Here is a 13405-nt window from a genome sequence, read left to right on the forward strand (position 1 = left end):
CACATTACGATGATGCACAGGTTTCACAATATCCGCTACGGATCCAGTTTGTTCGAATTTACGCACTACATTAGCGATTGTGTGCTCTGTAGGCCGTCCATGACGACCTATTCTACAATTCGATTTGTCGTCTTCACCAGCTATAGATAGTTTAGCCAAGGCATGTTCAAATTTCTTACGTTTTTCGGTTATGCGTTCTTCAGAAGTTGTTGATATTGATTACGATCTGATCAGTGACAAAGAATCATAAGGTTTTCTCAATGATTTAGTTCACCAATAAACATAGTTTACGAAATGCTTCACCTAATGCAATCAATAACACGAAATTTTCAATATTGCGACTTGGTTCCCTCTGACTTACCACCGACCATATATGTCTTCCTGAGAAACCCGCTTCTCTTCCTCGAATGCACATGCCCATTCTCTTTTCCCTTTCCTATACATAAGCAGTACTTAGCACCCAATGAGATCAATTCACAACAGCAGCTACACGAACTTCCCAAGAGAGCACTCATGGCCATAGAATACTCAATATACATCACCGGACTATAAAGTTATTACTAACAAGGTTCCGGAAAACGTGGCGACGAAGGAGAAAATGCTATTTTTATGTATAATGTATTTCTGCAGTCTTAGATTTATTTGAATTAGGCTTATATTTATGAAGATCTTAACTAATTAGACTTGTGTTTAAAAGTGATACATGATGACTCTTGGTCTTTGAAGTTCGTACAGGTAACAGTTCATTCAGTGCTTCCATTTGATGTATCAAAAGAGAAAAAATACAGATTTAGAACAATGATAAAACTCAATCACAGTGCTATGTCAAGATCCCGTCCGTGTCCGTAGGCTCAGGCCCATCAACTTTTTGTGTTATGTGTTTCGTGGAAACAAAAGTGTGTGTTGTTTTTCAATTTCTGCCTGTCTAGGCCGTCACAGATTTAATCCTACTTCAAGAATTAATCAAGTTTACCGCAGGTAAACTTGGAGCTGTGTAATTGAAAAGTTATAGAGTGTATTTTGATTCGATTTCGTCTAGTTCAAGTATGACAAGTACGACACAATTGTACATATTTACAGGTTAAAATGGGAGAAACAGTAGATTCATTCCTCCATATATTTGTATATATAATTTGAAACATTTTGAAATTTTTAAATACATACTGTAATGAATATCTTTCGACCTGAACTTCATTCATCTGTAGCACCAAATGCTCAATTTTCCAGCTTGGATGGATAATAATAATAACATTGTGCCATTTTTCAAGTGTAGTACTCGAACTTTGACCAGCCACCAGTTGTTGGGCTGGAACAATAACGATATCTATTCATATCCCTAAACGTAGAACCCAAGATATTACATGTCACCTGTCAGGCTATACGGCACATGATATGGGTTTCGAATTACTAGATCATGTGTAATAGTGTGTGGGAAAATCCTAGGTTAGTTCAGCGAAACGGACCCCCATAAGCAATGTGTTTTCCAGCAACAATTGCTGCGGGATGTTAGCTTTCGCATCGCCATGACAAGGGTATTTCATTTTGATGTTCGAGTTTTACATAATGTGGGGATCTCTTTTCTATGCTTTCTTCCTCGGTGTTGCACCCTGTAAATCTGCTATTATGGCTATTGTTTGGAGGTGGAGTTGGATTGTATTTTCTGCTCAATTGTTTTCTGTATTGGGCAGTTGATACAAACAAATAACAAAAAACCTGGAAAAAGGTATACAGCTCTTACAGGATGACATCTCGATGGTATTAGAAATTTTCAAGTCTATTTTTTTCGGTTCAGATTTTGAACAAAAGCTTCTAATGTGATTTTAAAATTGAAATCGAATTCCGTTCTATATATTCTAACATCCACGTTATAGTCTATAAAAATAAGCTCAAACAAAAAGCACCAGACATCCCCATTCCGAAAGATTTCCATCGATGAAAATTGACTTCGTAACTCAATTGCTGTTTTTTTTTATAATTTCCGTTTTCTGCCATCCACCAAATATGTTTCAAATCGACTTGCATGATTGTTTTTCTCATTTTGAAAACAGATTGCCCCCTTTCATGGCGGGGTTCATACGGTTTTCAATATCAGGGTAACAGTAAATAACAATCCCTGGTAAATCCATTCCACATGTGAAATCGAACGCAGAAAGCCTTAATAAAAATAAACTCCGTTTTCCTACATCAGAGTACCCTACCTATTTTTCTCTTTGTGAAATTCTCTCTAAACGTTTCTCAAAAGTATCGATGAAAAATCACGCTGGAGATTTTCTCCGCATATTTTCATAGCGTAAATTTGTTTAAAATATTCGTGAGCTTCCATTAAAAAGGAATTCTTAGTATGTATAGATTTACTATTCAGTATGTACTATTCAGAAGTTCGGATAGCAGAGGCTTCGTCGTGTTCAACTTACATCAACTTTGCTAGAACCAACTCGTTACGTGTCGTACCTTGTTCGAGGATACTGTCCGCATGCTGAACAAAAACAAAAGGATGGATTAACCCGTCCCCACACTGTGTATCCTTCGAGGAAGGAACTTACGAAAGGTGATAAATATGCCGGATTATACCATTGTACAAGTCTACTGGCTACTCGATAACCTAACCTCGACATTCTTCAAAGTGTGCAGCGCTATAAAAACACCTCACGTCTCGCCATCACTCTGTTCCAGGTAACACTCCCACCATCAACTGGATACCGGCACATGCACGGAAGGAAAGGCAACATAATTGCACTTGTAAGCCGAGACCCACTCTCATCCGCTTTCCGGCAGAGGTGAAGCGAATAGGAGTTCCTTCTGGTTAGAATTGAGTGAAAGCAGGGGGGAGGGAAGTTTATGGTTACGAGATAACCATTTTGTTCCGAGCTCTGGCTCAGCATTGGGGATACTTTTATAGGTTTTGCATCCTTGGTCGAGGATGTGTTGAAGTGCTGCCGCCTATCACACTCCCCTCTTCACGTATCCAAGAGTCCCCAGAGTATGTTCAAGTGTTTAGCAGATTTGCTTCGGGCTTTCGGGGGCTACTTTTGGGGTTACGAATGGGGTGGCAGTGTCATCCCTCGCTGGCCAAAGCCAGAGGGAATATGCTGTGTGATTATGTTTAAGCGGAGATGATTTGCAGTTTATTTGCAAGTTGTAGCGAATGGAGTGGTCGCCTCTGGGGCATTTTCGGTATGTTATGTTCATTCGAGTGATACTTAGTAATGCGTTCCAACTGGCGCCTTAATGGAAGTGTTGGGGAACATGAGCATGCTGAATATTAACATCTCGTTTGCTGACCTAATAAAACGAATAAATATGGTGTTTGTTATCCAATTGTATGTTTTGAAGAAATATTGTAGGGGTTTCACATTTTATTCAGAGTGTAAATTTCTCAAGCTAGCCTTACAACAAATTACTTTCTCATTTCTCATAGTGCATTCATAGATTTTAAATCTATTAGTTTCATACAAAATAAAAGCACGAAAATATTTTTAAACCTTATACATTATCATAGAATTGTTTAACGCATTCATTGAGAAAATCCCAAACTAACACAATAAACAAAAAAAAAAGTCCCGGAATTCCAATCCTGTTCCCAATGTGACTTCCTATCTATGCAAATGGAATGCTAAAATATTCCCACAACTCGGAAATTAAATCTCACATTTTACATCTTGCTGGGATAAGAATGTGAAGCCAACGATTGTGATTTTTCTCCATTTGACTCTGTGCGGTACGAGTCACAGCGAGGGCAAACTTTTCCCTGCACGCAATTCATTTTGTTTAAGATAACACCCAGTGTTATGAAGCAAACCTTGCCAGATAAGCACACCCTTCATTTTTATTGATAAAACTTATTCTCAGCTCTGGGGCAGGAACAGAACCAGGGATGCGTCCAATTGAAATTTGTGATGTGACGAGGTTACATATCTTGCGAGGGCAGCCTCATTTTCATCTCCTGCTGTGAGTGTTGAGACGGAAGGGTTGCATGGAAAATGAACTGAATTGTTTTGAACCCACACAAGCCCCAAACGACGGAACCACGACTAGTGCCTTGTTGGTTTTAGGAGGAAGTAATATTTGTTAAAATACACCAGAGATGCTTCTCTGGTGCTGCTTGTCTGTACTCTTATCCGCTGGATGGAACCAACGAGAGTGCGCTGTTATCATATTCATTTATCAAACGTTCCCAAAGCGAGAGCTTCTTCTTCCACGGGGTTCGCCAACAGTAGACCCCGTGGATTAGATTGAATAACTTCCTTGGTCTTGTTCACTGTTGTATTTGTTCTAAGTTTATATTTGATTCAGTGCATGTTTTCGTGATTTACAGCTTGTGAATTATTCTGCGATTCACATGATGTACTCAACGCCCCCCATGAGAGGTGACATAGTTGAGTTGTAAAGTTTTCGGGAGTGTACCAAAATTTGCATTTCATTCACATTTCAGGAGCCAGAGAGAAGCAAGATAATGGAACTAATATTTAAGCCGCAATATTCGCTGCTGGACTGAACGATAGCGTTCCGTTCACACACTTAGGTCCAAACATTTACCATCCAGATATAAGTCCATCATCATATCTTCAAGCTGAACAATTGTAGACTCGACTTTGGGCTCATTTGCCGCTACCATTGGATCGGAATTAAGTTGGATTTAAGTGCTTTTTGGTTTACTGTTCTTTCGTTAATGCCTGAAGTACCTCTTTCAAAGTTTCCTTGGCTTTCAGGACAAATTTTGACTACTCCAGATAGAAATTATTAATGTAACAAAAGTTACTTAAAGTTGATCGAAACAGTATATGCATGTACTTGAGATGCAATAATTTGTGAGTCGATAGCGCTCTGTAGGATCGATGATCATCAAAGATTATTGGATTGCTTTTCTAGTGGAAGGTGGAGCCACCGCTTGAGGGAACATATAATAATCGCTGGGGGCCAAGTTTTAAGTGCAAACCTAACAAGCAAGCAACAGCGTAGTGGCGCACCAAATAGTGCCACTTTTTTCGATTGTTTCAGCTGCGTGCTTTAGCTGAAACAAAATGATCTACAATTGCATCTAAATCAAGGTCTTAGCGAATGTCGATCGAATGAATTACCAAGCCATTGAGTCGAGCTTGGTTCATTTTAGCACGCAGATATTTTTTAATCAATTTAAATTTGCTGAAACTGCGTTCGCACAATGCCACTAAAACTGGAAGCGGCAGTGAAATTCGTAGCGCCATGATAGAATAAAATGCTTCGAGAGAATAGGCTATATGAATAAAAAAAAGTATTTCCTTATTCTACTCGTTTTCCAGTAAAGTAAACTTTGTTAGTATTTACTTGAATTCGTATGAATAACAGTTTACTTTACTGATTTCGTTTTCGGAATTCGAACATAGTTTTACTTTGTCAAACAACTGTCAGCAGATTGTTTTGGCTTGTGATCCGCAAAGCAAATATACTACCAGGTATATTACTTCCCGATTTGTCTATGGAATGGTAGGCCAAAAAAGTAAAAAGCCGTTTTTAGACCATCGATTGAATGTATCTCAACGACTTATCTATTGAAAGCGATAAAAAGATATTCTGCTTCCTTCGGTTCCTTCAGTTCTGTTAATGTTCCGGCTTCGCCGAACGTTGAACAAAAAGGGATCACAGTAATATTAAAGAAACATAAAAACTAGTTTTGCAACGCTCCACCTCTGGTTTCCCCATAGTTGAATAGAAAGGTTCTTGTTAAAAAATTACGTTTTCGTGACTAAACCTATACAACTACTTTAAATTATCATCATCTCCCTCTGCGTAATTTGTAATTCAGGACCGATGCCACAAAAAGTGGAAACGGAATGTTTGACGCGTCCTAATATTTGTTTTTTTTTAACTATGAGCGCTATATGGCAGCATTAAACATAAACCGGATATGATATCAAAACGAATAAAAAAGTTTCAGACGCAAAGTATGCTCATGAGCACACTTGATAACTACGAAGTAAATACTTGATAAATGCTGTTTTATTCATACGAAATCAAGTAAACTTCCATTTTCGAAAAGTAAATACTTAGTTGTCACTTTTATTCATACCAAACGTTATAAAAACTCAATCTCACTGCTCGACAGCTCGATTGAAGTAAAGTAAAGCTGAATTTTGTTTTTATTCATATGGCCTAATATCTGAGAATAATGTTCAAGATGCCTAAAGACGTCGAAGCGTCAGGTAAGGGAATTGGTCTTGAACACTTCCACCTCTGATATAAGTTCCTTTGTTTCAACATCTTATGAATACTTCCATCCGAAATTTGACGCAACCTGTTCAATTGATCCATGCTCATAGATGTTAGTTCGTCTCTCGTTATAAATGAAAAAGCTGATCCATGTAGTAGGGCTGAAAAGTCCCGAGATTTTTAATGAAAAATCATTTTTTGGGCAAAGCTGTATTCATTCCTCAACATAGTTTCCTTCGCGGGGCAATGCACTTGGTATAGCGAGTTTCCAACATTTCGATTCCCTTTCTGTAGTACGAAACGTCTAATTATTCGAAATATTCCTCATATTCTGCGATGACTTCCTCATTCGATGTGGATCTCTTTTCCTGGAGCCACCGCTTGAGGGAACATATAATAATCGCTGGGGGCCAAGTCTAGAGAATATGGTGGGTGAGCAGCCAATTGGAATAATTATTTGTCCAACTTGGCCATCCCATTCAAGGATGTATGCGACGATGCGTTGTCGTGATGATACAGTTCTTTGTTCTTCACCTTATGGGGTCGTTTTTTCTTTATTTCGACGTTCAGTTTGTTCAATAACGCTGCATAATACTCTTCGGTAACTGCTTTTCCTTTCTGCATGACATTGATGAATATTATGCCATGCACATCCCAAAAAAACGGCTTGTCAGCCACTCTGCAGGCTGCCTATTGGACTCAGGAGTGTGGAAATTGATCCACGTTTCATCCATTACCACAAAACGTCGAAAGAAGTTCACTCGATTACGCTTCAACAACGCCAAACCGGCTGTTGAATCATCAACGCGCCGCTGTTTTTGGTCGACGGTCAGCAAACGCGGCACCCATCGCGCGGATAGTTTTTTCATGTCCAAAATGACGTGCAAAATGTATCCCACTTTTGTAATGCCTACGACCTCAGCGTAACTTCACTTTACAATCGCTCAAAACGAGTCGATTCATTTGTTTTACGATTTCTGAATTCGTAGCCTCTTTTGACCTTCCAGAGCGAGGTGCATCTACTGCGGTGTCCCATTTAAAATTCACTAAACCACCGATAAACTGTTGTTCTCGAAGGAGCAGAAGTATTACCGGTATGGACAGATTCCATGCCAACTCGTCCTAGGAAATTGTTTAAATTTTCATAAAAAAATATCAAAACAAATTTGAAGAAAAATTTCACTGAATTAATTATTTTTAAAATTGAAATTCATTCAAACGTGTTTTTTTTTTTGAATAAAAAAATATGTGAATAGCCCTTACAATTTCCAACGATACATTGAAAGATGGGCACTTTTACAGGGAAAAAGTTTTTCTAACAGCAACTCTTTCATGTTTTCTTTGAAAAAATCACTATCAATCCTAATTTCGTTAAGATAGCGATTAGGAGTATCTGACAAAGTTTTAGATCTCATGAAAATATGAACTTTTGTCGAAGACATTAGCTTTCTATCTTGTATAGTTTTTAGAATACATGGCATTTGTTATGGAGACGTCTTGAAAATAATGTTTGAATCATAACATTGTTATGTGTAAATTCTCGTTTGCGTTTTACATGTTCTTGACATGTTTCAAAATAAAAAAAAAGTTCACATAATATGCAAATCGAACTAATTTATACATAAAAATGTTACGAGTTAAACATAGATAATAATAATGATAAAAAATAGCAAATAGTAATAGTAGTAATAGTAAAAAGTCAAAGAAAACATAAAAAAGTTGTTATTGTGATTTGTCGAGTTGTAAGGATATCAACCGGAAATCATCAATATTTTCTATCAGCATCTCTTCCAAGTTTTTACTTTTAGCTTCTATTCTACGTATGATTGTGTTTCTTGACAGCGACTTTTTTATTTGTTTTTTCAGATTCATTGTTAAAATTTTCGAACAATAATTCTCCTATTGCAATACTCCTTCCGCCGTCCTCAGAAGGCTTCGTATGCTTTAATAAAATTCCCTTCAAATGATGCAATTTTTGCTGTTTTCGATCTCGAGAAAACTCGTGAAAACAAACATTCATTTAGAGCCAACGATACTTTCTTTTTATTTTATTATATTTTTGGGAACAACTGGTGTTGTACATGATTTCAGTAACGTGTAAATATTAGACAGGCGGGCGACTAGGAAAAGTCTACGCTTTGGTCACTCCTGCGCTATAGCTTCTCCACGCTATTCCAATTGTATACACAGTATGCGTTCTTATAATGCAGCTTTAGGGGGGACCCCGGTCTGGAAGGTCGAAAAAAATCGATTTTTCTGCATTTTTGGGAAGCTTATGTCCTCAGAAATGTAGTCCTAAAAGGATTTTTTGATATATCATGGAATATAGTATTGATGCACGAATTTTAAAACGCGTTTTTCTCGAAACCATGTTTTTTTCAGTAAGTGGTATCGATATCTCAGGATCTAATCAACCGATTTGGCCGATTTTTTTTCAGCAAAATAGATTATTTAAAGCGTTACATAGCCGTTATTTGATATCTCATTTTCTAGATTTTTATAAGCTTTCGAATACAATGCCGGGTTTATCGCCCGCACACTACGCTACTGCAAGCAAGCATCAACTAAATTTGAGTTGAAGGTTTTTCGGGAGATTGTTCAACTTCAAATAAAAGAAATTGAATTGAAATCTTATTGATTGATTTTTCCCTAACGGTTTTCCTTTCAAATCCTAATATTTTTTTATAATTCTAAAAATACAAACTCTACCCACTAGAGAAAGAACAGACATTAATTTTTTTGTTTTCATTCTTGGCTGTTTTTTCAATATTAACCTTAACCTTGTTTTGAAGGCATTCCGCGTCTACTCGGGCCTACCCGTCTCGGAGTTGACAGCACCCTCTCAAAATCAATTAATTTTTTGGATGTCGGTTTGCTAACTCGATATTTGCACATGAAACGTTTTTTGCACGTTCTAAGTCTATTTTGTTCAAAAATGGAAACTTCCATAGTAATGTGTCCAATGAATGATTTTTGAGAAATAGCCAGGATTATGAAAAAAAATCATGAACCCGAATCTAAGTTCCCCAATCAATAGTTAACATTTTATTTGTTTTTTTTTTATTTCGTTTATTTTTACAGGCTCAGTTACTTAAGTTTAAAGGAGCCGAATTCTTAAATATAATTTTAAAACTATATATATAATCAATTTTCTTACATCTATGGTTAGTAAGGTGGAAAACCGATTACTCGCGGTGTACTCGAGTTTAGGAGGGTGACATATTTTTAGGAGAAGGATGGGATATAAGGAAATTGTAACAATGTTGATGAACACTCATTTCATAAATCTATTCGTATATCTATAGTGTATTTACATTTCAACTTATTCTACTATTTATAGCAAGGGGACGAATTACCCGCAAAGGATGGAAAGGAGGGTATAAGGATGTAGGGACAATCACACACGAAGATCTATAGCTTTAAGGAAAACATATATATGGGACATGTAATCAAGGTCTAACCGAGCCAACACATCTCTCACCGGCACATTGGGCTGTCTTCCTCGGGCCAGAAGGGAGTTTTCTAAATTCGATCTGGCGACCAGATACACCTCGCACGACCAAACAATGTGCTCGATGTCGTGATAACCTTGGCCACAAACGCAGAGATTGCTGCTGGCAAGATTGAAACGAAAGAGTAGTGCATCTAACGAACAGTGATTGGACATGAGTCGGCAGAAGGTGCGAATAAAGTCCCGACTCAAGTCTAGACTTTTGAACCACGGTTTGAGGCTAACCTTAGAGATAATCGAGTGAAACCACCGGCCCAATTCATCTTCATTCCATTTGCGTTGCCAGTTAGCGATGGTATTTTTGCGGACTAAAGAATAAAATTCATTGAAGGCGATTTGACGCTGATAAATATCGCCTTCAATTGCACCTACCTTTGCTAATGAGTCAGCCCTCTCATTACCCGGAATGGAGCAATGTGAAGGGACCCAGATAAAGGTAATGACATAACAGCGTCTGGATAAAGCACTCAAAATTTCTCGTATTCTCTCAAGGAAGTACGGCGAGTGCTTTTCCGGCCTCACTGAACGGATAGCTTCGACAGAGCTAAGACTATCCGTTACAATGTAATAGTGTTCAACATGTCGTGAGGCGACGCTGTCCAGTGCCCAATGAATTGCTGCCAATTCAGCAATATACACTGAGCAAGGATTCTGAAGACTGTGTGAGGTGCTAAAAAATTCGTTGAACACTCCAAATCCTGTGGACTCGTTTATAGTGGACCCATCAGTAAAGTACATATTATCACAATTGATAACCCCATACTTTTCATCGAAGATCGTTGGAGCGATCCTCGATCGTTGGTAATCTGAATATCCATGGATATCTTGCTTCATGGACAGATCAAAATGCACAGAGGAATTGATGTAGTCAGGGAAACAAACACGGTTGGGAATATACGAAGAAGGATCAACCTGCATGGAGATGAATTCATGATATGAACTCATGAATCCGGAGTGAAAATTTTGCTCGATCAGCTGCTCAAAATTTCCGATCACCAAAGGGTTCATGACCTTACACCGGATGAAGAACCGAAGAGATAATAATTTGAAGCGATCTTTTAGTGGGAGTAGGCCTGCCAAAACTTCGAGACTCATGGTATGCGTTGAGGGCATACATCCCAACGCGATACGGAGACAAAGATACTGAATTCGCTCGAGTTTAATGAGGTGTGTTTTGGCAGCTGATTGAAAACAGAAACTGCCATACTCCATCACTGAGAGAATAGTTGTTCGATACAACATTATAAGATCTTCGGGATGGGCTCCCCACCAGGTGCCGGTAATTGTACGGAGAAAGTTCTTTGTTGGCATTTTTTACTCAGATACCTAATATGGGCCCCCCAAGTACATTTGGAGTCGAACCAGACCCCAAGATACTTGGATGACATAGCATGAGTGATCGGTTTACCCAAAAGTTGAAGCTTTGGTTTTGCTGGTCTATGCTTCCTAGAAAGAACCACCATCTCTGTTTTCTCCGTGGAGAATTCGATCCCTAGCCCAATGGCCCAGGTTGAAAAATTGTTCAAAGTATCTTGTAAGGGTCCTTGCAGGTCGGATTCGTTTGATCCTACGACAGACACCACTCCATCATCTGCAAGTTGTCTTAGGCTGCAATTTTGTGTAAGGCAATTGTCGATGTCGCTTACATAGAAGTTGTACAAAAGGGGGCTTAAACATGAGCCCTGGGGGAGGCCCATGTAAGAGACCCGACTTACTGCCGAATCTCCGTGAGAAAAGTTCAAATGTTTCTCACAAAGCAAGTTATATAACATATTATTCAATAGAGGCGGCAGACCCCGAGAGTGTAATTTGTCCGACAAAACCTCTATTGAAACAGAATCGAAGGCCCCCTTTATGTCCAAGAATACTGAAGCCATTTGTTTTTTTTCGGCGTAAGCCATTTGAATTTTTGAAGAAAGCAACGCAAGACAATCATTCGTCCCCTTGCCCCTGCGGAACCCATATTGTGTATCTGAGAGTAAGCCATTCGTTTCAACCCAACGATCAAGGCGAAACAAGATCATTTTCTCCAACAATTTCCGTATACAAGACAGCATTGCTATTGGGCGGTACGAATTGAAGTCGGACGCGGGTTTTCCGGGTTTTTGAATAGCTATAACTCGTACTTGTCTCCAATCATCTGGAACAATATTATTCTCCAGAAACCGATTGAATAAATTCAACAAGCGATGTTTCGCCACATCAGGGAGGTTTTTCAACAAGTTGAACTTAATTCTATCCGATCCCGGAGCAGAAGAGAATTCTAAGAAGAGAATTCTACCATCGAAAACTCGGAATCAAGATCGCACCTACCTTGTGGTATATCTCGAACAATTTTTTGCACAGGAGCGGAATCAGGACAAACCTTCCGTGCAAAATCAAAAATCCATCGATGTGAATATTCTTCGCTTTCATTCGTTGAAGAGCGATTTCTCATGTTTCGAGCCACTTTCCATAATTTTTTCATTGACGTTTCTCGTGACAAACCTCCCACGAAATTTCGCCAATAAGCACGTTTTTTCCCTTTGATTAAGTTTTTAAATTGATCTTCAAGGGCTAAATACGTTTGAAAATTGTCAGGGGTTCCACGTTTCCGAAAAGCTTTAAATGCATTAGATTTTTCTACATAAAGCTTGGAACATTGGCTATCCCACCATAGATTGGGAGGCCTTCGGGAAATGGTGGAACCTGGGATGGGTTTCGTTTGAGCGCGAACCGCGCTGTCATAGATCAAACGAGAAAGGAAGTTATACTCCTCCAATGGAGGTAAACCATCTCTGGAATTGATGGCTAGAGCAATCGCGTCCGCATATTTTTTCCAGTCAATGTGTCTTGTGAGGTCATATGCCATGTTTATAGATTCAGAAGAATTCGACCCAATGGTGATGGAAATTTTGATTGGCAAGTGATCACTACCGTTGGGGTCCTGGATTACATTCCACTTGCAATCTAACGATAGTGAATTCGAGCAAAGCGAGAGGTCAAGAGCACTTGGGTTAGCAGGAGGTTTAGGTACACGTGTTGTTGTTTTGTGTTGAGAGTTGAAGTCTCCCAAGATCAATCGTGGCTCAGGAAAGAGTGAGCACATGTCATCAAGTTGTTTGCGGCTAACCGCAGCTCTCGGAGGCCAATACAAGCTGACAATACAGAGGTCTTTGCCTCTGATGTTTGCATGACAAGCAACAGCTTCGATCCCTCCAATAGATTGAAGGTCAATTCTAAAAAATGAGTGGCACTTATTGATCCCCAAAAGCACCCCTCCGTATCTATCATCACGGTCCAAGCGTATAATATTAAAATCGTGGAAAGAGATATCATCTCGAAGAGAAAGAGAAGAGAAAGCCAAGTTTCGGACAGAGCAGAAACATCACAATTGAAGTTATGAATTAAAAATTTGAATGTATCCAATTTAGGGATAAGACTACGACAATTCCACTGTAAAACAGTGATATCTCCGACCTCTCTATTTGAATTAGACATCAAGAGAGATAATCATTGCAAGGAGGGGCCATGTTTGCATCAATTGTTGCAAAATTGTCTTTAATACTGGAAGCATTGAGATGACAAGGGTTCTGATGGAGTCGGAAACATTAAAACACTTGAAGATTTGATCCAAAAGGTCAGACAACTTTATAAATCCCGATTGGGAAGTTGAACTGGACGGAAAAATAGGGACAGTTGGGGTTTTTGATGTCCCCTCGAGTGCTG

Source organism: Toxorhynchites rutilus, chromosome 2, assembly GCF_029784135.1.
Source record: "Toxorhynchites rutilus septentrionalis strain SRP chromosome 2, ASM2978413v1, whole genome shotgun sequence".
Taxonomy (NCBI): Eukaryota; Metazoa; Arthropoda; class Insecta; order Diptera; family Culicidae; genus Toxorhynchites; species Toxorhynchites rutilus.